Source organism: Oryctolagus cuniculus, chromosome 19 (genome assembly GCF_964237555.1).
Source record: "Oryctolagus cuniculus chromosome 19, mOryCun1.1, whole genome shotgun sequence".
In the NCBI taxonomy this organism is placed as follows: domain Eukaryota; kingdom Metazoa; phylum Chordata; class Mammalia; order Lagomorpha; family Leporidae; genus Oryctolagus; species Oryctolagus cuniculus.
Window position 1 is genome coordinate 50918006 of NC_091450.1, and position 22281 is coordinate 50940286.

Consider the following 22281-nt stretch of genomic DNA (forward strand, 5'->3'; position numbering starts at 1 on the left):
CCCTGGAAGGTGGCGAGCAGAGTGGGCCCAGGCCTTGGAGGGTGAGGAGGCAAGCAGGGCCCAGCCATGGAGGGTGTTGAGGGTAGTGTGGCCTGTCCCTGTAGGGAAGCCCTGAAGTGGGGCCCAGGCTCTGGAGTGTGAAGGTTGGAGTGGGTCCCAGGTTCTGCAGGGCAAGGAGAGGTACGGGACCCAGGCCCTGGAAGGCCAGGAGCGGAGCAGGGGCTGGCCCTGAAGGTATGGAGGGAAGCGGGGTCTGGCTCTGGAGGGAGGACAGGGATGGCCCTGTGGGGAGAAGGGCCTGGCTGTGGATGGGGAGGAGGGGAGCAGAGCCAGACCAAGAGTGCGAGGAGGAGATTGGTGCCTGTGGGGAGCAACTCGGACTATACTGTTACTGGAATTAAGACGTATTCTATACATCTGCTCTCCCACAATATGGCGCTGGGAGAGGAGCAAACAGCTTCTACCCAGCTGCCTCTCACCAACTTGATTGACTGAGCTACAGGAGCTGATCTTGCTCCTGATTGGAGGAGAGCAGCGTACTCGGCATGTGGGTAGCAGAGTTGGGATTGGTGGAAGAGGACTATAAAGGAGGAGAGACAACATGCACCAGGAACATCTAAGGGGAACATCTATCTGAAGGAACACCTGTGCAGCCCCCGAGAGAGCCAGCCGGTGGTGTGCCGCTCCCCCGCGGAAGTGGGGAATGTGGCAGGGGGAACCGCCCTTCCACGGAGGTGGAAGGGACGGTAGCTAACCCGGGAAGAACCAGCAGCAAACCCGGGGAGGGCCGAGCAGACAAAAGAACAGCGCAGGGTCCTGTGTCGTTCCTCCATGAAGACGGGGAGCGACAGTGCCAGCCCTGGAGCATGAGGAGGGGAACACTGGCCCTGGAGGTGAGGAGGGGAGCAGAGTTTGGCCCTGGAGGGAGGCCAGGGCCGGGCCTGAGGGGAGAAGGGCCCGACCCTGCAGGCTGAGGAGGGGATTGGGGCCCAGCTCTGGAATGTGGTGAGGGGAGCAGGGCCTGGCCCTGAAGGACAGCAATGGGAGCTGGGCCCAGGCTCTGGTGGGCAACTAGGGGAGTGGGGCCCAGGCCCTGGAGGACAAGGAAAGTGGGGCAGCCCTGCTGGGTGTCTAGTGCCACAACTGAAGGGAGCAGGGCCTGGCTCTGTAGGGCATGGAGAGGAGAAGGAGCCCAGCCCTAGAGGGTGGCCAGGGCCCTGCCTGAGGGGATCATGGCCCTGGAGGGCAAGGAGGAGTGAGGGGCATGTCACTGGAGCGTGGCCAGGGCTCTGCCTGTGCTCTGGAGCCTATGTCCTGTGGCCTGTGACCTGTGGCCTGAAGTCTGTCCTGTGTCCTGTAGCCTGAGTCCTTTCGCCTGTGTTCTATGTTGTGTAGCCTGTATCTTGTAGCCTGTGTGTTGTGTTGTAGGCGTGTGTCCTGTGGCCTCTGCCCTGCATCCTGTATCCTGTGTCCTATGTTCTGCAGCCTGTGTCCTGTGTCCTGTTTTGTGGCTGGTGTGTGTGTCCTGTGGCATCTGTCTTTTTTCTTATAGCCTGTGACCTATAGTTTGTCCTATAGAGTGTAGCCTGTGTGCTGTAGCCTGTGTCCTCTATCCTGTGTCCTGTGTCCATTAGCCTTTTCATGTGGCCTGTGTCCTTGTCCTGTAGCCAGTGTCCCATTGCCTGTGTCCTATAGCATGTATCATATAGCCTGTGTCCTTTGTCCTGTAGCCTGTGTCCTGTGTCCTCTGGCCTGTTTCTTTTTGCATGTGTCCTGTGGCCTATGTCCTGTGTCCAGTGTAGTGTTGCCTCTGTCCTATAGCTGGTGTCCTGTGTCTTGTTCCCTCTGTCCTTTAGCCTGTGTCTTGTGTCCTGTTACTTGTTTCCTGTGGCCTATGTCCTGTGTCTTGTGTCCTGTAGCCTGTGTCTTATGTCTGATAATCTGTTTCCTTTGTCCTTTGTCCTATAGGCTATGTCCTATCCTCTGTGTCCTATCTCTTATATCCTGTGTTCTGTGTCCTGTAGCTGTGTCATGTGTTCCATATTCTGCATCCTGTAGCCTCGGGCCTGTGTCCCGTGTCCTATGTTGTGTAGCCTGTGTCCAGTGTCTTGTAGCCTGTGGCCTATGTATGCAACCCATGTCCTGTGGTCTCTGTCCTCTAGCTGATGTCCTATGCCCCCTAGCCTGTGTCCTGTGTATTGAGCCTGTGTCCTGAGCCTGTGCCGAGTGTCCTGTAGTCTGTGTCCTGTGTCCTGAGCCTGTGTCGTGTGTCCTATAGCCTGTGGCCTGTAGTCTTTGTCCTAGAGCTGGTGTCTCTTTGTAGTAGCCAGTGTCCTGTGTACTGAAGTCGGTTTCTTGTAGCCTGTGACAATGTCCTGTATTCTGTGTCCTGTAGCCTGTAGCCTGTGCCCTGTGCTCTGGATCCTAGCTCCTGTTGCCTGTGGCCTCTGTCTTGTGTTGTGTAGCCTGTGTCCTGTAGTCCGTGGCCTATGTCCTGTAGCTGTGGCCTTTGTCCTGTGTCCACTGTGCTGTATGCTGTTGTGCAGGATATTGGATGTAGGCTACAGAACACAGGTTACAGGACACAAGACAGAGGCCCAAAGCAAAGGCCACAGTCTACAGGATTCAGGGCATAGGGCAGTGGACACAGGATAGAGGACACAGAATACAGAACCCATGACACAGGCTAGAACACAGGCTATGTGACATAGGTTGCACGCTACAGAACACAGGATCCAGGAGAAAGGACACAGGCTACAGAACACAGGCTACAGGACATAGGACACAGGCTACAGGGCACAGAAGAGAGGCTACAAGACACAGACTATGGGACACAGGACACAGGCTATGGGACACAGGACACAGGACATAAGATACAGGCTATGGGACACAAGACACAGGACAAGGCCACAGGACACAGAACACAGGACATAAGACACAGGCTATGGGACACAGGACACAGGCTACAGGACACAGAGCACAGGACATTAGACACAGGCTATGGGACACAGGCTATGGAACACAGGACACAGAACACAGGACATAAGACACAGGCTATGGGACACAAGACAAGGACATAGGCCACAGGACACAGGACATAGGACACAGGACACATACTACAGGACATTGTCCACAGGTACAAGACACCGGCTTCAGTATACAGTACACAGGCTACAGCAGAGAGGAAGTCAGCACTAGGACAAAGACTACAGGCCACAGCTCAGGACACAGGACACCAGCTAGACGACAGAGGCCACAGAACACTGGTTGGATACATAGGCCTGAGGCTACAAGACATAGGACACAGGCTACACAACATAGAACACAGGATACAGGATACAGGACATAGACAAAAGGACATAGGCCACAGACTACAAGACAAAGATAAACGACACAGCACAGAGGCCACAGACTACACGACACAGGACACAGGCTAGACCACACAGTGTGAGGGAACCACTCAGGACACAGGCTAGAACACAGGCTACGGAACAAGGTTATAGCCTATAGATCACAGGATATAGAACACAGGATACAAGACATAGGACACAGGACACATACACAGGACAGAGGCTAAAGCACAGGACACAGCGACATCACACAGGATACAGGACATAGGCTATAGTAAAAAGGACAAAGGAAATAGACTATCAGACACAATACACTGGCTACAGGACCCCGAACACAGGACAGAAGACATAGGCTACAGGACTCAAGACACAGGACATAGACCACAGGACACAGGCTGCAGCACAGAGGCCACAGGCTACAGGACACAGGACATAGCCCAGATGATATGGGACACAGGATATAGGACACAGAATACCAAACACAGGACACAGGCTATGGGACACAGGTTACAGGCTACAGACAAGGACACAGGCTACAGGACACAGGGACAGGCTACAGGACTCAGGACACAGGCTATACAACATAGGACACAGGTCACAGGACAGAGGCTCCAGGACAGAGGCTATGGGACACAGGACAAAGCTACAGAACAAAGGATACAGGCCGTAAGCTACAGGACACTGACACATGCTACACAACACAGGCTGAAGGAAAGAGGGAACAAGACACCAGACACTGGCTGTAGGATAGAGTGTCCTGTAGCCTGTGTCCTGTAGCCACTGTCCTGTGGCCTGTGGCCTGTGGCCTAGATTGAGGAGCCTGTGTCCTGTGTCCTGTAGCCTCTGTCCTGTGTCCTGTAGCTTGTCGCCTATGTCCTGTGTCCTGCAATCTGTGTCCCGTAGGCTGTCCTCTAGGCTGTGTCCTGGGTTCCATATCCTATGTCCTATATCCTGTGTCCTGTGTCGTCTGGGCTATGTCCTGTGTCCTGTAGCCTGTGTCCTCTGTCATGTAGACTGTGGCCTCTGTCCTGTAGCCTGTGTCCAGTATCCTCTGTCCTGTAGCCTGTGACCTGTGTCCTGTAGCCTGTGTCCTGTGACTTATCACAGACTACTGGACACAATACATAGGATACAGGACCCAGAACACAGGACATAAGACACAGGCTACAGGACTCAAGACACAGGACATAGGCCACAGGACACAGGCTACAGCACAGAGACCACAGGCTACAGGACACAGGACATAGCCCAGACAACACAGAACACAGGACATAGGACACAAAATACGGAACACAGGACACAGGCTACGGGACACAGGTTACAGGCTACAGGAGACAGGACAAAGGCTAAACAATATAGGACAATGGACACAGGATAAAAGACACAGGGACAGGCTACAGGACTCAGGACACAGGACACAGGCTACAGGACACATGATAAAGGCTAAATGACGAGGACACTGGCTACAGGACAAAGCACAGAGGCCAAAATGTACAGCACACTGGCCACAGGACAACGGCCACAGCTACAGGATATCAGACACAGACTACAGGACACAGGACACAGGGTTGAGGACATGAACACACCTGCAGCACACAGGCTACAGGACACAGGCTACACAAGATAGAACACAAGCTACAGCATTCAGGGCATAGGCCAGAGGATAGAGGACACAGGATATAGGACACAGAACACAGAACACAGGACACAGGCTAGAACACAGGCTACGGGACATAGGTTACACGCTAGAGGCCACAGGATTTAGAACACAGGATACAAGACATAGGACACAGGACACAGGATGCAGGACAGAGGCTACAGGACACAGGACACAGAATACTCAATGCATACATAGGCCACAGGCTACAAGACAGAGGATGCAGGCCATACAGGCTGAAGGACACAGGAAACAAGACACAGGACACAGGCTATAGGACAGAGGCCACAGGACACAGGACATAGGAAAAGGCTGCATGGCATAGTCCACAGGCTACAGGAGCCGGGCTACAGGACACAGGATACACAACATAGGACACAGGCCACAGATTACAGGACACTGGTTGAAGGATATAGACTACAGGCTAAAGGACACAGGCTACAGGACACAGCACACTCGACACAGGACACAAGCTACACGACACAGGCTGAAGGAAAGAGGGAACAAGACACAGGACACCAGCTATAGGACAGAGGCCACAGGAAACAGGACAAAGGCTGCAGGGCAAAGGCCACAGGCTACAGGATATAGACCACAGGACAGTGGCCATAGATTACAGGACACAGGCTACAGGACATAGGACAAATGTCACAGGATACAGGCTACAGGACCTAGGCCCCAGAGCTCAGAGAACAGGCTACAGGACACAGGACACAGACTACGGGACATTGTCTACAGGCTACAAGAAATGGGCTTCAGGACACAGGACACAGAGTACAGCAAAGAGGACACCACACTAGGACAAAAACTACAGGCCACAGGCTCAGGACACAGGCTAGGGGACATAGGACACCAGCTAGAGCACAGAGGCCACAAGATTCAGGATGTGTACATAGGCCACAGGGTACAAGACACAGGACACAGGCTACACAACACAGGACACAGGACACAGGACAGAGGCTCCAGGACAGAGGCTGTGGGACACAGGACATAACTACAGAACAAAGGATACAGGCCACAAGCTACAGGACACTGACACAGGCTACACGACACAGGCTGATGGAAAGAGCGAACAAGACAGCGGACACTGGGTATAGGATAGAGTGTCCTGTAGCCTGTGTCCTGTAGCCTCTGTCCTGTGTCCTGTAGCTTGTTGGCTTTGTCCTGTGTCCTGCAACCTGTGTCCTGTAGCCTGTGTCCTCTAGGCTGTGTCCTGGGTTCCATATTCTGTGCCCTATATCCTGTGTCCTGTGTCGTCTGGGCTATGTCCTGTGTCCTGTAGCCTGTGGCCTCTGTCCTGTAGCCTGTGTCCTCTAGGCTGTGTCCTGGGTTCCATATTCTGTGCCCTATATCCTGTGTCCTGTGTCGTCTGGGCTATGTCCTGTGTCCTGTAGCCTGTGGCCTCTGTCCTGTAGCCTGTGGCCTCTGTCCTGTGACTTATGTCACAGACTACCGGACACAATACACAGGCTACAGGTTCCAGAAACAAGACCTAAGACAGAGTTAATAGGACTTAAGACACTCGATATAGGCCACAGGCTACAGCACAAGGGCCACACGCTACAGGACACAGGACATAGCCCAGACGACACAGGACACAGGATATAGGACACAGAATACAGAACCAAAAACACAGGGTAGTACACAGGCTACGGGACGTAGGTTACACGCTACAGGCCACAGGATATAGAACACAGGATTCAAGACATAGGACACAGGACACAGGATGCAGGACAGAGGCTACAGGACACAGGACACAGGATACTCAATGCATACATAGGCCGCAGACTACAACACAGAGGATGCAGGCCATACAGGCTGAAGGACACAGGAAACAAGACACAGGACACAGGCTATAGGACAGAGGCCACAGGACACAGGACATAGGAAAAGGCTGCATGGCATAGTCCACAGGCTACAGGAGCCGGGCTACAGGACACAGGATACACAACATAGGACACAGGCCACAGATTACAGGACACTGGTTGAAGGATATAGACTACAGGCTAAAGGACACAGGCTACAGGACACAGCACACTCGACACAGGACACAAGCTACACGACACAGGCTGAAGGAAAGAGGGAACAAGACACAGGACACCAGCTATAGGACAGAGGCCACAGGAAACAGGACAAAGGCTGCAGGGTAAAGGCCACAGGCTACAGGATATAGACCACAGGACAGTGGCCATAGATTACAGGACACAGGCTACAGGACATAGGACAAATGTCACAGGATACAGGCTACAGGACCTAGGCCCCAGAGCTCAGAGAACAGGCTACAGGACACAGGACACAGACTACGGGACATTGTCTACAGGCTACAAGAAATGGGCTTCAGGACACAGGACACAGAGTACAGCAAAGAGGACACCACACTAGGACAAAAACTACAGGCCACAGGCTCAGGACACAGGCTAGGGGACATAGGACACCAGCTAGAGCACAGAGGCCACAAGATTCAGGATGTGTACATAGGCCACAGGGTACAAGACACAGGACACAGGCTACACAACACAGGACACAGGACACAGGACAGAGGCTCCAGGACAGAGGCTGTGGGACACAGGACATAACTACAGAACAAAGGATACAGGCCACAAGCTACAGGACACTGACACAGGCTACACGACACAGGCTGATGGAAAGAGCGAACAAGACAGCGGACACTGGGTATAGGATAGAGTGTCCTGTAGCCTGTGTCCTGTAGCCTCTGTCCTGTGTCCTGTAGCTTGTTGGCTTTGTCCTGTGTCCTGCAACCTGTGTCCTGTAGCCTGTGTCCTCTAGGCTGTGTCCTGGGTTCCATATTCTGTGCCCTATATCCTGTGTCCTGTGTCGTCTGGGCTATGTCCTGTGTCCTGTAGCCTGTGGCCTCTGTCCTGTAGCCTGTGTCCTCTAGGCTGTGTCCTGGGTTCCATATTCTGTGCCCTATATCCTGTGTCCTGTGTCGTCTGGGCTATGTCCTGTGTCCTGTAGCCTGTGGCCTCTGTCCTGTAGCCTGTGGCCTCTGTCCTGTAGCCTGTGGCCTCTGTCCTGTGACTTATGTCACAGACTACCGGACACAATACACAGGCTACAGGTTCCAGAAACAAGACCTAAGACAGAGTTAATAGGACTTAAGACACTCGATATAGGCCACAGGCTACAGCACAAGGGCCACACGCTACAGGACACAGGACATAGCCCAGACGACACAGGACACAGGATATAGGACACAGAATACAGAACCAAAAACACAGGGTAGTACACAGGCTACGGGACGTAGGTTACACGCTACAGGCCACAGGATATAGAACACAGGATTCAAGACATAGGACACAGGACACAGGATGCAGGACAGAGGCTACAGGACACAGGACACAGGATACTCAATGCATACATAGGCCGCAGACTACAACACAGAGGATGCAGACTACATGACACAGGTTGCAGGACACAGGAAAGATGACACAGGACACAGGCTATAGGACAGAGGCCACAGGACACAGGATGCAGGACAGAGGCTACAGGACACAAGATGTAGTACATAGGCGAAAGGACATAGTCTATAGGACAAAGGACAAAGGCCAGTGCGTGCTCTCCTCCTCACCCACCACTGGTTGAATTGACACTTTCTTGTTGAGAAAAATAAAGCAGAGAAAAAGAGATAATATTGCAGGGAACCGAACCTTTTATTCTGTAACAGGGTTAGTTTTAGAAAGGTATCTGGACCGTGGACCTACGCGAAAGGACACAGTCTATAGGACAAAGGACAAAGGCCACTTCATGCTACATCCTCACTCTTGAGACCTCACCAAGCCATGAGAAATGTTTCCAAATCAAAGCAGAGATTGTCCAAGGTCCAGAGACCTTTCTGGATCTAACCCTGTTACAGAATAAAAGGTTCGGTTCCCTGCAATATTGTCTCTTTTCCTCTGCTTTATTTTTCTCAACAAGAAAGTGTCAGGTCAACCCTGGAGTGTGAGGAGGAGAGCAGGCACTGGGCTTGGAGGGCAAGGAGGGGAATGGGGCCAAGGCCCTGGAGGGTGAGGAGGGGTGTGGGGTCCGGCCCTGGATGGCGTTGAGGGGAGTGGGGCTGGACCATGGATGGCAGTGTGGGGAGTGGAATCCAATCCCTGGAGGTCTAGGAGTGGAGCAGGATCCAGCCCTGGAGGGCCTTGAGGGCAGTGGGGTCCAGCCCCGGAAGGCCAGGAGGGGAAGCAGTGTCTAGCCCTGGAGGGCAGCGAGCAGAGCATGCCCAGGCCCTGGAGGGCAAGGAGGGAGGCAGTGTCTGGCCCTGGGGGGCCTTGAGGATAGTGGGGCCCAGCCCTGGAGAGCCATGTTGGGGGCAGGGCCCAGGCCCTGAATGGTCATGAGGGGAGCGGGGTCTGACCTTGGATTGCGTTTTGGGAGCAGGACCGAGCCCTGGATAGAGAGAATTGGAGTGGGGCCCAGCCCTGGAGGGAGAGGATTGGAGTGGGGCCCATGTCCTGGAGGGTGAGGAGGGAGTGGGGCCTAGGCCCTGAAGAGTGAGTATTGGAGTGGGGCCCAGGCTCTGTAGGTCTAGGAGGGGAGCAGGGTCTGGCCCAATAGGGTGTTGAGGGCAGTAGGGCCCGAAAATGGGGGTTGCAATGGGAGGGGCCCCAGGACATGAAGGGTGAGGAGAGAGTGGGGCCCAGGCCCTGGAGGGTGAGGAGGGGAGCAGGGTTCATCCCTGGAGGGCTTTGGAGTATTGGGCCCAGCCCTGGAGGGCAGTGTGGGGTGTGAGGTATGGCCCTGGTGTGCAGCGTGGGGAGTTGAGCCCAGGCCCTGGAGGATGAGGATTGGAGTCGGGTACAGGACCTGGAGAGTGAGGACTGGAGTGGTGACCAGGCCCTGGAGGGGTGCAGGTTGAGCAGAGCCCAGTCCCTGGAGGTCTAGGAGGGGAGCAGGGTCTGGCCCTATAGGGTGTTGAGGGCAGTGGGGCCTGGCCCTGGAGGGCAGTGTGGGGTGTGAGGTATGGCCCTGGAGGGCAAGGAGGGAGTTGGGCCCAGGCCCTGGAGGGCTAGGAGGGAGTTGGGCCCAGGCCCTGGAGGATGAGGAGGGGTGTGGGATACAGGCCCTGGAGAGTGAGGATTGGAGCAGAGCCCAGGCCCTGGAGGTCTAGGAGGGGAGCAGGGTCTGGCTCTATAGGGTGTTGAGAGCAGTGGGGCCCGGCCCTGGAGGGATATGATGGGAGGGGGCCCGGCACTGGAGGGATGTGATGGGAGGGGGCCCAGGCCCTGGAGGGCGAGGAGGCCGTGGGGCTCAGACCCTGGAGGGTGAGGAGGAGATTGGCGTCCAGCTCTGGAGGGCTTTGAGAAGAGCAGGGCCTGGCCCTGGAGGGCAAAATGGGGAGCAGGGCTAGGCCCAGGAGGATGAGGAGTGGTACAGGGTCCGGCCCTATACAGATGGCACTGAGGGTAGTGGGGCCCAGCCCTGGAGGGCTGGGATGGGAGGGGGGCCCATGCCCTGGAAGAGGAGGAGGGGAGTGTGGCCTAGGCTCCCGGATGAGGGCCAGGATGCCCGGGTCCCGGTGAGCCCGCTATGTCAAAACCCCATCCTGGTGAGAAGTGGCAGAGGCAGACGTGGTGGTGGGTGAGCCCATGAACGGGAACTGCAGTCGCTACCCTGGGAAGAGTCGGGAGCAGGTGCAGGGCTGCACCCCTGGTTCCCTGTGGAGGGGGGGATGGCCGGTTTCCTGAGAGCGACCCAGCAGATGCAACGTGGAACCCTGATGCCACACGGAGTGTCCTGTGTGTGTGTGATCGCAGGGGGTTGGTTTCGTTTTTTTAGCTTTCTTTTTCTTTATTGGAAAGAGTGAGAGATAGCTCCGTTCACTGGCTCACTCCCGAACACCCACAACAGCTGGGAGCCGGGAGCTCCACCTGGTCTGGGGTGGGAGGCAGGGACATGAGGACTTGAGGCCCCGTCTCGGGCCCTGCTGTGATTCAGCAAACATCGCCTTCCACCCCAGTTTGAGCTGGCTGTCCGGGAGGTGCGTGTGGATCTGCCTTCAGTGGGTTGTCTGCCCAGGCCTTAAGGAAGGCCCCGTGGTCCCTGTCTGGGCTTCTCTTAGGGCTAGTCGGGTTCTCCAGAGGTGTTCTACCCCTGCCTGGGGTCTGGCCCGCAGGATCTCATTGTAGAGGGTGGCAGTGAGTTCTGTGGCCGTGGTGAGCTGTCCCCTACACTGCGCTCTTAGGACACCACAGGCCTGAGCTCACCACTGCCCCAGCACTGTGCTCCTCCATGGCCCCCAGCTCACCACGGCTCCCTGCACTGTGCTCCTCCATGGCCCCCAGCTCACCACGGCTCCCTGCACTGTGCTCCTCCATGGCCCGCAGCTCACCACGTCCCCTGCACTGTGCTCCACCATGGCCCGCAGCTCACCACGGCCCCCAGCACTGTGCTCTCGGGACACACTGTCCCTGTGCTGAGCTCTCACGACAGCACGGCCCCCGAGCCCCGAGCTCACCACAGCCCCATGCACTCATCTGTTACGCCCTCTCCTGCTGCCTGCATGAAGTCTTCTGGCACTGGTGAGACTCCTGGTCTGTTTCCTTTTTCTTTTATAATTTATCGTGGGCTGGCACCATGGCTCACTAGGGTAATCCTCCACCTGCAGCGGCAGCACCCTGGGTTCTAGTCCCAGTTTGGTCTCCTGTAGCCTCTGTCCTGTGTCATGTAGCTTGTCGCCTATGTCCTGTGTCCTGCAACCTGTGTCCCGTAGCCTGTGTTCTTTAGGCTGTGTCCTGGGTTCCATATTCTGTGTCCAATAGCCTGTGTCCTGTGTCATCTGGGCTATGTCCTGAGTCCTGTAGCCCTTGTCCTGTGTCCTTCAGCCTGCGTCCTTGTCCTGTGTCCTGTAGCCTGTGGCCTCTGTCTTGTAAGATGTGTCCTGTGACTTATGTCATAGACTACCAGGCACAATACACAGGCTACAGGACCCAGAACACAGGACATAAGACACAGGCTACAGGACTCAAGACACAGGACATAGGCCACAGGACACAGGCTACAGCACAGAGACCACAGGCTACAGGACACAGGACATAGCCCAGATGACACAGGACACAGGGCATAGGACACAGAATACCGAACACAGGACATAGGCTACGGGGCACAGGTTACAGGCTACAGGATATAGTCCACAGGCCACAGGACACAGGAGACAGGACAAAGGCTAAACAACATATGACACAAGCTACAGGACACAGGACAAGGGTAAAGGACACAGGCTACATGCTATATGAACAGGTTAAAGGATGAGGACACTGGCTACAGGACACAGGAAGTCGGCACAGCATACAGCACACTAGCCACAGGACAAAGGCCACAGCTACTGGACATAGGACACAGACTACAGAACACAGGACACAGGACATAGGACACAGGCTACCGGACGCAGGATACAGGACATAGGACACGGGCTACAGGACATAGGTTATAGGACAAAGGACAAAGGCCAGTTCATGCTCACAGCCTCACTGTTCAGACCTTACTGAGCCATGAGCAATGTTTCAAAATCAAAGCAGAGATTGTCCAAGGTGCAGAGACCTTTCTGGAACTAACCCTGTTACAGAATAAAAGGTTCGATTCCCCGCAATATTATCTCTTTTCCTCTGCTTTATTTTTCTCAACAAGAAAGTGTCAGCTGAGCCAGGGGTTTGGGGCCAGAGACTCCCAGCACCATGTGTGCTGCCACCCTCTCCGCGAGTGTCCCTCATCGTCCAGTCTCCTTCCCTTGGGTATCGGGTTGTTCTTCTGTTGTCAGGTCAAAAGAGCAGTTTCAGTTCTCAGTCACAAAATTCTCTGGAAGTATCTTCAGCGACCGTTCATCCTCATCCAAGGGCTGAGTCAGGAGGCAGGCAGTGGTGTCTACGGAGGGGCCTGGTTCGCAGCACCATGTGGGTCCTCCAAGCGGTGCCTCCTGTTCTGATGGCTTTCATGCTGAGTGCCCACTTTGGAGCTGCCGCACTTACATGGCCTTGCTGTGGCCTTCCTGTGGCTCCTTCCTGGGCAGGCTGGGAGTGGGTGGAAAGGGGCATCTCTAAGGCCCTCCTCTTCCTGCTTCCTAGGAGCCTGTAAAATGGTTGCCCTGATGCTTCCAGTACAACCACAAGATTCTCCCCTGGACCTGGGCGGAACAGCTGCTCCCAGCAGGCAGTCGTGTTCTTCGAGGTGTTGCTTTCCAGGTGGCTTCTGGCCGCATCAGTGGGTGGGGCCTAGACAGGACCCATGAGTGAGAACTTGGGGGCCTGGGTGTAGCCTTGATTATACATTAACTAATATGACATGAGCTTCTGCTTGAGCCTGACTCTCATTCCCACACACGAGGGACTACACGAAGAGCTGAGTATAAAAGAAAGAAAAATGACACCTTCTAAACCTTACCGTCTAGCTGAAGAATGGGTCATTACAAGGCACAAGGTACTGGCTGGCACTGTGGGTCACTTGGTTAATCCTCCGCCTGTGGTGCCGGCATCCCATATGGGCGCCGGGTTCTAGTCCCGGTTGCTCGGCTTCCAGTCCAGCTCTCTGCTGTGGCCCAGGAAGGCAGTGCAAGTGTTTGGGCTGCTGCACCCACATGGGAGACCAGGAAGAAGCACCTGGCTCCTGGCTTCAGATTGGTTCAGCACCAGCAATAGCGGCCATTTGGGGAGTGAACCAATGGAAGGAAGACCTCTCTCTCTCTCTCTCATTGTCTATATCTCTACCTGTCAAATAAAAGAAAACACAAGGCACAATACATGAAGGAGGCAGCAGGAGGGAGCTTGTCACAGCCACAGGAGGATCCAACGTGCCACCCAGCAGGTTCCCCAGGGCAGTGACTTACACAGAGACCCCCAGAGATACGTTAGCATGGTCCAGATGATTGGTACAAGGAATATGGAGGAGCATTGAGGCTCCAGGCAGAGGGCACAGGAGGGAGGGTGAACCAGAGGCGGGGGGAGGAGAAGGTTGTCCCTACCAAGGCAGAGAGGTAGTAGGAGCCAGGTTGCACAGAGAAAGACGATCCAGTGATGACAGGGCTCCTGGTGGGATGAAATGAGATCATAAATGCAAATCAGTTAGTGCTGTGCACGTACACAGGACGGGTTTGAACAACAGGAGGGACTTGCAAGTGCAAACCACATGGAGGACCAGCCTGTACTCCCAGGGACAGGCAGCTACCGAGCATGGGAGAATGAGGCACTCAGGGAGAGGAGTGGGAACTGGCCCTGGAGGGCAGTATGGGGAGCTGAATCCAGGCCCTGGAAGGCAAAGAGGGGAGCGGGGTCCAGTCCTGGAGGTTGGTGAGGGGAGTGGGGTGTAGCCTTGGAGGGCACCAATGGTGCTGGGCGCAGGCCCGGGTGGGCAAGGAGAGGAGTGGGGCCCAGAACTCATGGGTGGCTACTTCAGCGCCCAAGGGGAGCCGGGCCCTGCTTGGTATCGCATGGAGAGAAGGGTCCATTACTGGGAGGTGGCCAGAGCCCTGCCTAAGGGGTGCTGGTCCTGGCACTGGAGGGCAAGGAGGAGAGAGGGGCCTGTCCCTGGAGCATGGCCAGGGCCCTGCCTGAAGGGAGCGGGCACTGGCCCTGGGGATGAGGAGTGGAGCAGGGTCCAGTTCTGGAGGGCTTTTGGCAGAACTGGGCCTGGTATGGAGGGCAAGGAGGGGTGCAAGCCCAGCCCTAGAGGACGTTGAGGGCAGTGGGGCCTGGCCCTGGAGGGCAGTATGGGGGTGGGACCTGGCCCTGGAGGGCAGCGTGAGGTGATGGGCCCAGGCCTGAGGGTGAGGAAGGGTACAGGGCTTGGCCCTGGAGGGCCAGGATTGGAGTGGGGCCTCGCCCTGGAATAGGCCAGCAACTGCTTGAGGGGAGCAGGGCCCAATCCTGCAGGGCAAGGAGGGGAGGGGGGCTGAGCCCGGGAAGGTGGCCATGGCCATGCCTGAGGGTAGCAGGGCTGAACCCAGGAAGGCAAGGAGGGGTGCGAAGCCCAGTCCTGGAGTGCAAGGAGGAGAGCAGGCCCTGGCCCTGGGTGGTGAGGAGGGGAGTGGGGCCCGGCCCTAGAGAGTGAGGAGGGGAGCAGATCTGGCCCTGAGGGTGTTTAGAGGAGTGTGGCCTGGCCCTCCAGGGCAGTGTGGGGAGTGGAGTCCAATCCCTGGAGATCTAGGAGTGCAGCAGGGTCTGGCCCTATAGGGTGTTGATGGCAGTGGGCCCGACCATGGAGGGCTGGAATGGGAGCGGGGCCCAGGCTTGGAGTGCAAGGAGTGGAGAAGGTCCCAGAGCTGGGAGGATGAAGAGGAGAGAGGGGTCAGCTCTGGAGGGCTTTGAGCATGGCAGGGCTCGGCCCTGATAGGCAAGGAGGGGAGCTGGGTCCAGCCCAGGAGGATGAGGAGTGGAGCAGTGTCGCTCCCCCTCTTCGTGGAGGAACGACACAGGACCCTGTGCTGTTCTTTCGTCTGCTTGGCCCTCCCCGGGTTTGCTGCTGGTTCTTCCCAGGTTGGCTGCCGTCCCTTCCACCTCCGTGGAAGGGCGGTTCCCCCTGGCCACTTTCCCCACTTCCGCAGGGGAGCGGCACACCGCCGGCCAGCTCTCTCGGGGGCTGCACAGGTGTTCCCCTTAGGTGTTCCTCTTAGATGTTCCTCTTAGATGTTCCTGGTGCATGCCGTCTCTCTCCTCCTTTATAGTCCTCTTCCACCAATCCCAACTCTGCTACCCACACACCGAGTACGCTGCTCTCCTCCAATCAGGAGCAGGTCCCACAGTTTATTGGTTGAACTGGAGGCAGCTGTGTAGAAGCTGTTTCCCTTCTCAGCGCCATATTGTGGGAAAGCAGATGCATAGAATAAGTCTTAATTCCAGTAACTTAGTCTAGTCCGAGTTGCTCCCCACAGATCCCCCTTTCTATTTTTTGGCGTTGATATGCGCCTGTCTTCGGTGCCCCGCAGCACACACTCTGCTCTGCTTGCTAGAGTTGCCCACAGGTGCTTACAAGTCCTATCAATCAGGTAAACCGAATCCGGGTCCTCTCTTCGCCATGTTGTGAGGAGGTTTTTAGGCGCTGATGCGTGCCTGTGTTCGGTGCCCTGCAGTGCATGCTCTGCTCTGCCTGCAGGTGCTTACAAGCCCTATCAGGCAAACAGAATCCAAGCCTTCTCATTGCCATATTGTGGGGAGGCTTATTGGTGTTGATTTGTGCCTATCTTCGGTGACCTGCAGCTCATACTCTGGTCGAGCTGCCTGCTGGTGCTTACCGCCTTACTAATCAGGCAGACCGAATCCAAGCTCTCTCATTGCCATGTTGTGGGGAGGCCTTTCTCTATTTCTCTATCTCCGGGCATTCCTATTTCTCCTATTTTACTTCTATCTACCAGCATTCCTATTTCTCTCATTTTACTTCTAAACTTCTGTTTCTCTTATCCCTGCGGCTTCCCGGCGCCCGCCCCGAGGCTGCTTCACGGCTCTGCGCGGCTTCCCGGCGCCTCGCCCCGCCAGCGCCCGCCCCAAGGCTGCTTCTCGGCGCCTCGCCGCCCCGCGTTCCCTATCTATTCACGCCCCGTGCTCTCTCTGCATGTGGCGGCTTCTGCGAGTCACACAGCCCCAGCTCACGTCTCCGCCACTAGTATTCAATCTAAGTTCCCCGGGCTAACCTGGCGAATTCAACCTAGCTCACGTGTCTGCGCCTTTCGGTCTGGCTTCCCGTCCTTTGCTCCTCAGGCTAATCTGACGGATTCCAACCTAGCTCATACGTCTCCGCCTCTAGTTTTAGATTTTCACCTTTTGCTCCCCGGGCTGACTTGACGAATCCCAAACTGGCTTACGTTTCCGCCTCGGCCTGCCCCCCGCGGCTTCAATTTCCCTAACATTTTTCTCTACCCGGTATATTTCCCCAAGCTTTCCTCCAACAATACTCCTCCCTCATTTCTCCTGGCTTCTCCCCACAGTCCATATCCGAGTCTGTTTGTTCTAGCTTTCACTTTCGCTTTCGACCTTAGAGATTTCTCCCAGCTTCCCCCCGTAGTCCGTATCAGTCTATGCCTAGGCTTTCAATAGCTTCTTCCGGCACCTTTTTCGTCCGGCTTTTCCCTAGGCTGTTTGCTAGTCTCTCTCTCCGATATTTTCCCATTTCTTCCCGTTTCTTCCCTCCTAAGCTTCCTATCCGAGTCACGGCACCATTATGTCGCTCCCCCTCTTCGTGGAGGAACGACACAGGACCCTGCGCTGTTCTTTCGTCTGCTCGGCCCTCCCCGGGTTTGCTGCTGGTTCTTCCCGGGTTGGCTGCCGTCCCTTCCACCTCCGTGGAAGGGCGGTTCCTCCTGGCCACTTTCCCCACTTCCGCAGGGGAGCGGCACACCGCCGGCCAGCTCTCTCGGGGGCTGCACAGGTGTTCCCCTTAGGTGTTCCTGGTGCATGCCGTCTCTCTCCTCCTTTATAGTCCTCTTCCACCAATCCCAACTCTGCTACCCACACACCGAGTACGCTGCTCTCCTCCAATCAGGAGCAGGTCCCACAGTTTATTGGTTGAACTGGAGGCAGCTGTGTAGAAGCTGTTTCCCTTCTCAGCGCCATATTGTGGGAAAGCAGATGCATAGAATAAGTCTTAATTCCAGTAACTTAGTCTAGTCCGAGTTGCTCCCCACAGAGCAGGCCCCAGGCCATGGAGGGCAGCGTGTGGAGTTGGGCCCAGCCTTGCCGGCCAAGGAGTGCAGCAGAGGCCGGCCCAGAAGGGCGAGCAGTGGAGCGGGGTCTGACCCTGGATGGTGTTGAGGGCAGTGGGGACAGGACCTAGAGGGCCATGTGCAGATTGGAGCCCAAGCCCTGGAGGGCGAGGAATAAAGCAGGGTCCAGCACTGGAGGGCACTGAGGGGAGTGGGGTCCAGCCTTGGAGGGCAGTGGGGGGAGTGGGGCTCAGGCCCTAAAGGGCCAGGAAGGGATCAGGGTGTGGCCCTATAGGGGGTTGAGGGCACTGGGATCTGAACCTGGAGGGCATTGAACAGAGCAGGCCCCAGGCCCTGGAGGGCGAGGAGGGGTGTGGGGACCAAGCCCTGGACAGCTAGGAGGGGAGCAGGGTCTGGCCCTGGAGGGGGTGAGGTGAGTGGGTCCAGGCCCTAGAGGGCAAGGAGGGGAGCAGTGTCCGGCCCTGGAAGGCCTTGAGGGTAGTGGGGCCCGGCCCTGAATAGTAGCGTGGGGTGGCAGGGCCCAGGCCCTGGAGGGTGAGGAGGGGAGCAGAGCCCGGCCTTGGAGGGCGAGGATTGGAGTGGGGCCCTTGTCCATGAGGGTGAGCAGGGGTGTGGGTGTGGGTGTGGGAACCAGGCCCTGGAGGCCAGGAGGGGAGCAGGGCCTGGCCCTGGGGGGCGAGATGGGGAACAGGGACCAGCCCTGGAGGGCGCTGAGGGTATTGGGGCCTGGGCCTGGAGGACAGTGTGGGGAGTGGGGCCTGGCCCTGGAGCTCGAGGAGAGGAGTAGAGTCTGGTCCTACAGGGTGTTGAGGGAAGTGGGGCACAACCCTGGAGGGCTGCCATGGGAGTGGGGTCCAGACCTGGAGGGTGAGGAGTGGAGTGTGGCCCAGGCCACGGGGGATGGGGTGGTGAGTGGGGTCCTGCTTTGGACGGCTTTGAGCAGTGGGGGGCAGGCCCAGGAAGGTAAGGTGGGGAGCCGAGCCCAGCCCTGGAGGGCGAAGAGTGGAGCAGGGTCCAACCCTGGAGGGCGTTGAGGGTAGTGGGGCCGGCCCTGGAGGTCAGTGTGTGGAGTGGGTTTTGGCCCTGGAGGGCAGCATGGGGAGCGGAGCCCAGGCCCTGGAGGGTGAGGAGGGGAGCTGGTCCTGGCCCTGGAGGGTGTTGAGGGGAGTGGGGCCAGGCCTGGAGGGCAGCGTGGGGAGTGGAGTGCAATCCCTGGAGACCTAGGAGTGGAGCAGGTCCAGTCCTACAAGGTGCTGAGGGCAGTAGGCCGTGCCCTGGTGGGCAGCGTGGGGAGTAGGCGGAGGCCCTGGGGGGCAAGGAGAAGAGCAGGCACTGGCCCTGGAGGGCGAGGAGTGGAGCAGGGTCTGGCATGGTTGGTGTTGAGGGCATTGGGCCCCGGCCCGAGAGGGCCGTGTGCAGATCAGAGCCCAAGTCCTGGAGGGCGAGGATGAGAGCGGGTCCAGCTTTGGAGGGCATTAAGGGGAGTGGGGTCCAGCCTTGGAGGGCAGCGGGGGGAGCGGGGCTCAGGCCTGAAGGGCGAGGAAGGGATCAGGGTGTGGTCCTATAGGGCATTGAGGTCACTGGGATCTGGACCTGGAGGGCATTGAACAGAGCCGGCCCCAGGTCCTAGAGGGTGAGGAGGTGTGCGGGGACCAAGCCCTGGACAGCTAGGAGGGGAGCAGGGTCTGGCCCTGGAGGGGGGTGAGGTGAGTGGGTACAGGCCCTGGAGGGTGAGGAAGGGAGCAGTGTCCGGCCCTGGAAGGCCTTGAGGGTAGTGGGGCCCGGCCCTGGATAGTAGCGTGGGGTGGCAGGGCCCAGGCCCTGGAGGGTGAGGAGGGGAGCAGAGCCCGGCCTTGGAGGGCGAGGATTGGAGTGGGGCCCTTGTCCACGAGGGTGAGCAGGGGTGTGGGTGTGGGTGTGGGAACCAGGCCCTGGAGGCCAGGAGGGGAGCAGGGCCTGGCCCTGGGGGGCGAGAAGGGGAACAGGGACCAGCCCTGGAGGGCGTTGAGTGTATTGGGGCCTGGGCCTGGAAAACAGTGTGGGGAGTGGGACCTGGCCCTGGAGCTCGAGGAGGGGAGCAGAGACTGGCCCTATAGGGTGTTGAGGGAAGTGGGGCACAACCCTGGAGGGCTGCCGTGGGAGTGGGTCCAGATCTGGAGGGTGAGGAGTGGAGTGTGGCCCAGGCCATGGGGGATGAGGTGGTGAGTGGGGTCCTGCTTTGGACGGCTTTGAGCAGTGCGGGGCAGGCCCAGGAAGGTAAGGTGGGGAGCCGAGCCCAGCCCTGGAGGGCGAAGAGTGGAGCGGGTCCAACCCTGGAGGGTGTTGAGGGTAGTGGGGCCGGCCCTGGAGGTCAGTGTGTGGAGTAGGTTTTGGCCCTGGAGGGCAGCATGGGGAGCAGAGCCCAGGCCCTGGAGGGTGAGGAGGGGAGCTGGTCCTGGCCCTGGAGGGTGTTGAGGGGAGTGGGGCCAGGCCTGGAGGGCAGCGTGGGGAGTGGAGTGCAATCCCTGGAGACCTAGGAGTGGAGCAGGTCCAGTCCTACAAGGTGCTGAGGGCAGTAGGCTGTGCCCTGGTGGGCAGCGTGGGGAGTAGGCGGAGGCCCTGGGGGGCAAGGAGGAGAGCAGGCACTGGCCCTGGGGGACGAGGAGGGCATTGGGGCCTGGCCCTGGAGAGCAGCATTGGGAGAAGAGCCCAGGCCCTGGAGGGCGAGGAGTGGAGCAGGGTCTGGCTCTAGAGGGCGTTGAGGGCAGTGGGCCCGGCCATGGAGGGCTGCGATGGGAGGGGGCCCAGGCCCTGGAGGGCGAGGAGGGGAGCAGGCATTGGCACTGGGGGTCGAGGAGGAGAGCAGGACCTGACCAAGGAGGGTGAGGAGGGGAGCTGGGCCCGACCCAGGAGGGCGACGAGGGGAACAGGACCTGACCCAGGATGGCAAGGAGTGGAGCGGGGTCCAGCCCTGGAGGGCGATGAAGGCAGTGGGGCCCAGCTCTAGAGGGCAGTAGTGGGAGTTGGGCCCAGGTCATAAAAGGCAAGTGGGGATCAGGGTGTGTCCCTGGAAGGAGGCCAGGAACAATCTAAGGGGATCAGGGCCTGGCTCTGGAGGGCGAGGAGGGGAGCAGGCATTGGCACTGGAAGGCACAGAGGGAGCGAGGCCTGGCCTTGGAGGGTGAGGAGGGGAGTGCGGCCTGGCCCTAGTGGGCAGCAATGGGAGCCGGGCCCAGGCCATGACAGGCAAGTAGGGAGCGGGTCTGGCCCTGGATGGAGACCAGGGACGCACCTGACAGGTGCAGGACCTGGCTCTGGAGGGCGAGGAGGGGAGCAGGCCCGGCCCTGCAGGGCGAGGAGGCTAGCGGTGTCTTGCCCTGGAGCTCGAGGAGTCTAGCAGCGTCTGGTCCTGGAGGGTGTTGAGGGTAGTGGGGCCCAGCCCTGGAGGGCAGCGTGAGGAGCTGTGCCCAAGCCCTGTAGGGTGAGGAGGGGTACAGGGCTTGGCCCTGGAGGGTGTTAAAGGCAGTGGGGTCCGGCCCTTCAGGGCAGCGTGTGGAGTGGGGCCAGGCCCTGGTGGGCAAGGAGGGGAGCAGAACCTGACCTTGGAGGGTGAGGAGGAGAGCGAAGTCTGACCTTGGATTGCGAGGTCAGGAGCAGGGCCCAGCCCTAGAGTGTGGTGAGGGGAGCGGGGCCTGGCCCTGGAGGGCAGTGTGGGGAGTAGGACTTGGCCCTGGAGGGCAGCATGAGGAGATGGGCCTGGGCCTGGAGGGTGAGGAGGGGAGGGGGACCCAGACCTGGAGGGCCAGGATTGGAGTGGAGCCTCGCCCTGGAATAGGCCAGCAACTGCTTGAGGGGAGCAGGGCCCAATCCTGCAGGGCAAGGAGGGAAGGGGGGCTGAGCCCGGGAAGGTGGCCATGGCCATGCCTGAGGGGAGCAGGGCTGAACCCAGGAGGGCAAGGAGGGGTGCGAAGCCCAGTCCTGGAGTGCAAGGAGGAGAGCAGGCCCTGGCCCTGGGTGGTGAGGAGGGGAGTGGGGCCCGGCCCTAGAGAGTGAGGAGGGGAGCAGGGTCTGGCCCTGAGGGTGTTTAGAGGAGTGTGGCCTGGCCCTCCAGGGCAGCATGGGGAGTGGAGTCCAATCCCTGGAGGTCTAGGAGTGCAGCAGGGTCCGGCCCTATAGGGTGTTGATGGCAGTGGGCCCAACTGTGAAGGGCTGGGATGGGAGCGGGGCCCAGGCTTGGAGTGCAAGGAGTGCAGCAGGTCCCAGAGCCAGGAGAACGAAGAGGAGAGAGGGGTCAGCTCTGGAGGGCTTTGAGCATGGCAGGGCTTGGTCCTGATAGGCAAGGAGGGGAGCTGGGTCCAGCCCAGGAGGATGAGGAGTGGAGCAGGCCCCAGGCCATGGAGGGCAGCGTGTGGATTTGGGCCCAGCCTTGGCGGCCAAGGAGTGCAGCAGAGCCCGGCCCAGGAGGGCGAGCAGTGGAGTGGGGTCCGACCCTGGATGGTGTTGAGGGCAGTGGGGACAGGACCTAGAGGGCCGTGTGCAGATCGGAGCCCAAGCCCTGGAGGGCGAGTAATACAGCAGGGTCCAGCACAAGAGGGCACTGAGGGGAGTGGGGTCCAGCCTTGGAGGGCAGCGGGGGA

At 58.2% G+C, this 22281-nt stretch overlaps 1 protein-coding gene across 4 annotated transcripts in view; it reads right to left on the reverse strand.

The window, feature by feature from the left end:
* Positions 1-12960: 12960 nt before the first annotated feature.
* Positions 12961-22281, reverse strand: part of LOC127489572 (uncharacterized) — a 35056-nt gene continuing 25735 nt past the window's right edge. The window contains exons 2-4 of one of the 4 annotated variants that reach the window (XM_070063926.1): positions 13976-14039; positions 13399-13721; positions 12961-13229 (exon numbers count right to left, since the gene is read on the reverse strand). The gene's annotated coding sequence lies outside the window, so the exon portion shown is untranslated. Of the gene's footprint in view, positions 13722-13975; positions 14040-22281 lie in introns of all 4 variants that reach the window. The other 3 variants (XM_070063925.1, XM_070063924.1, XM_070063927.1) reach the window with 3 other exon arrangements.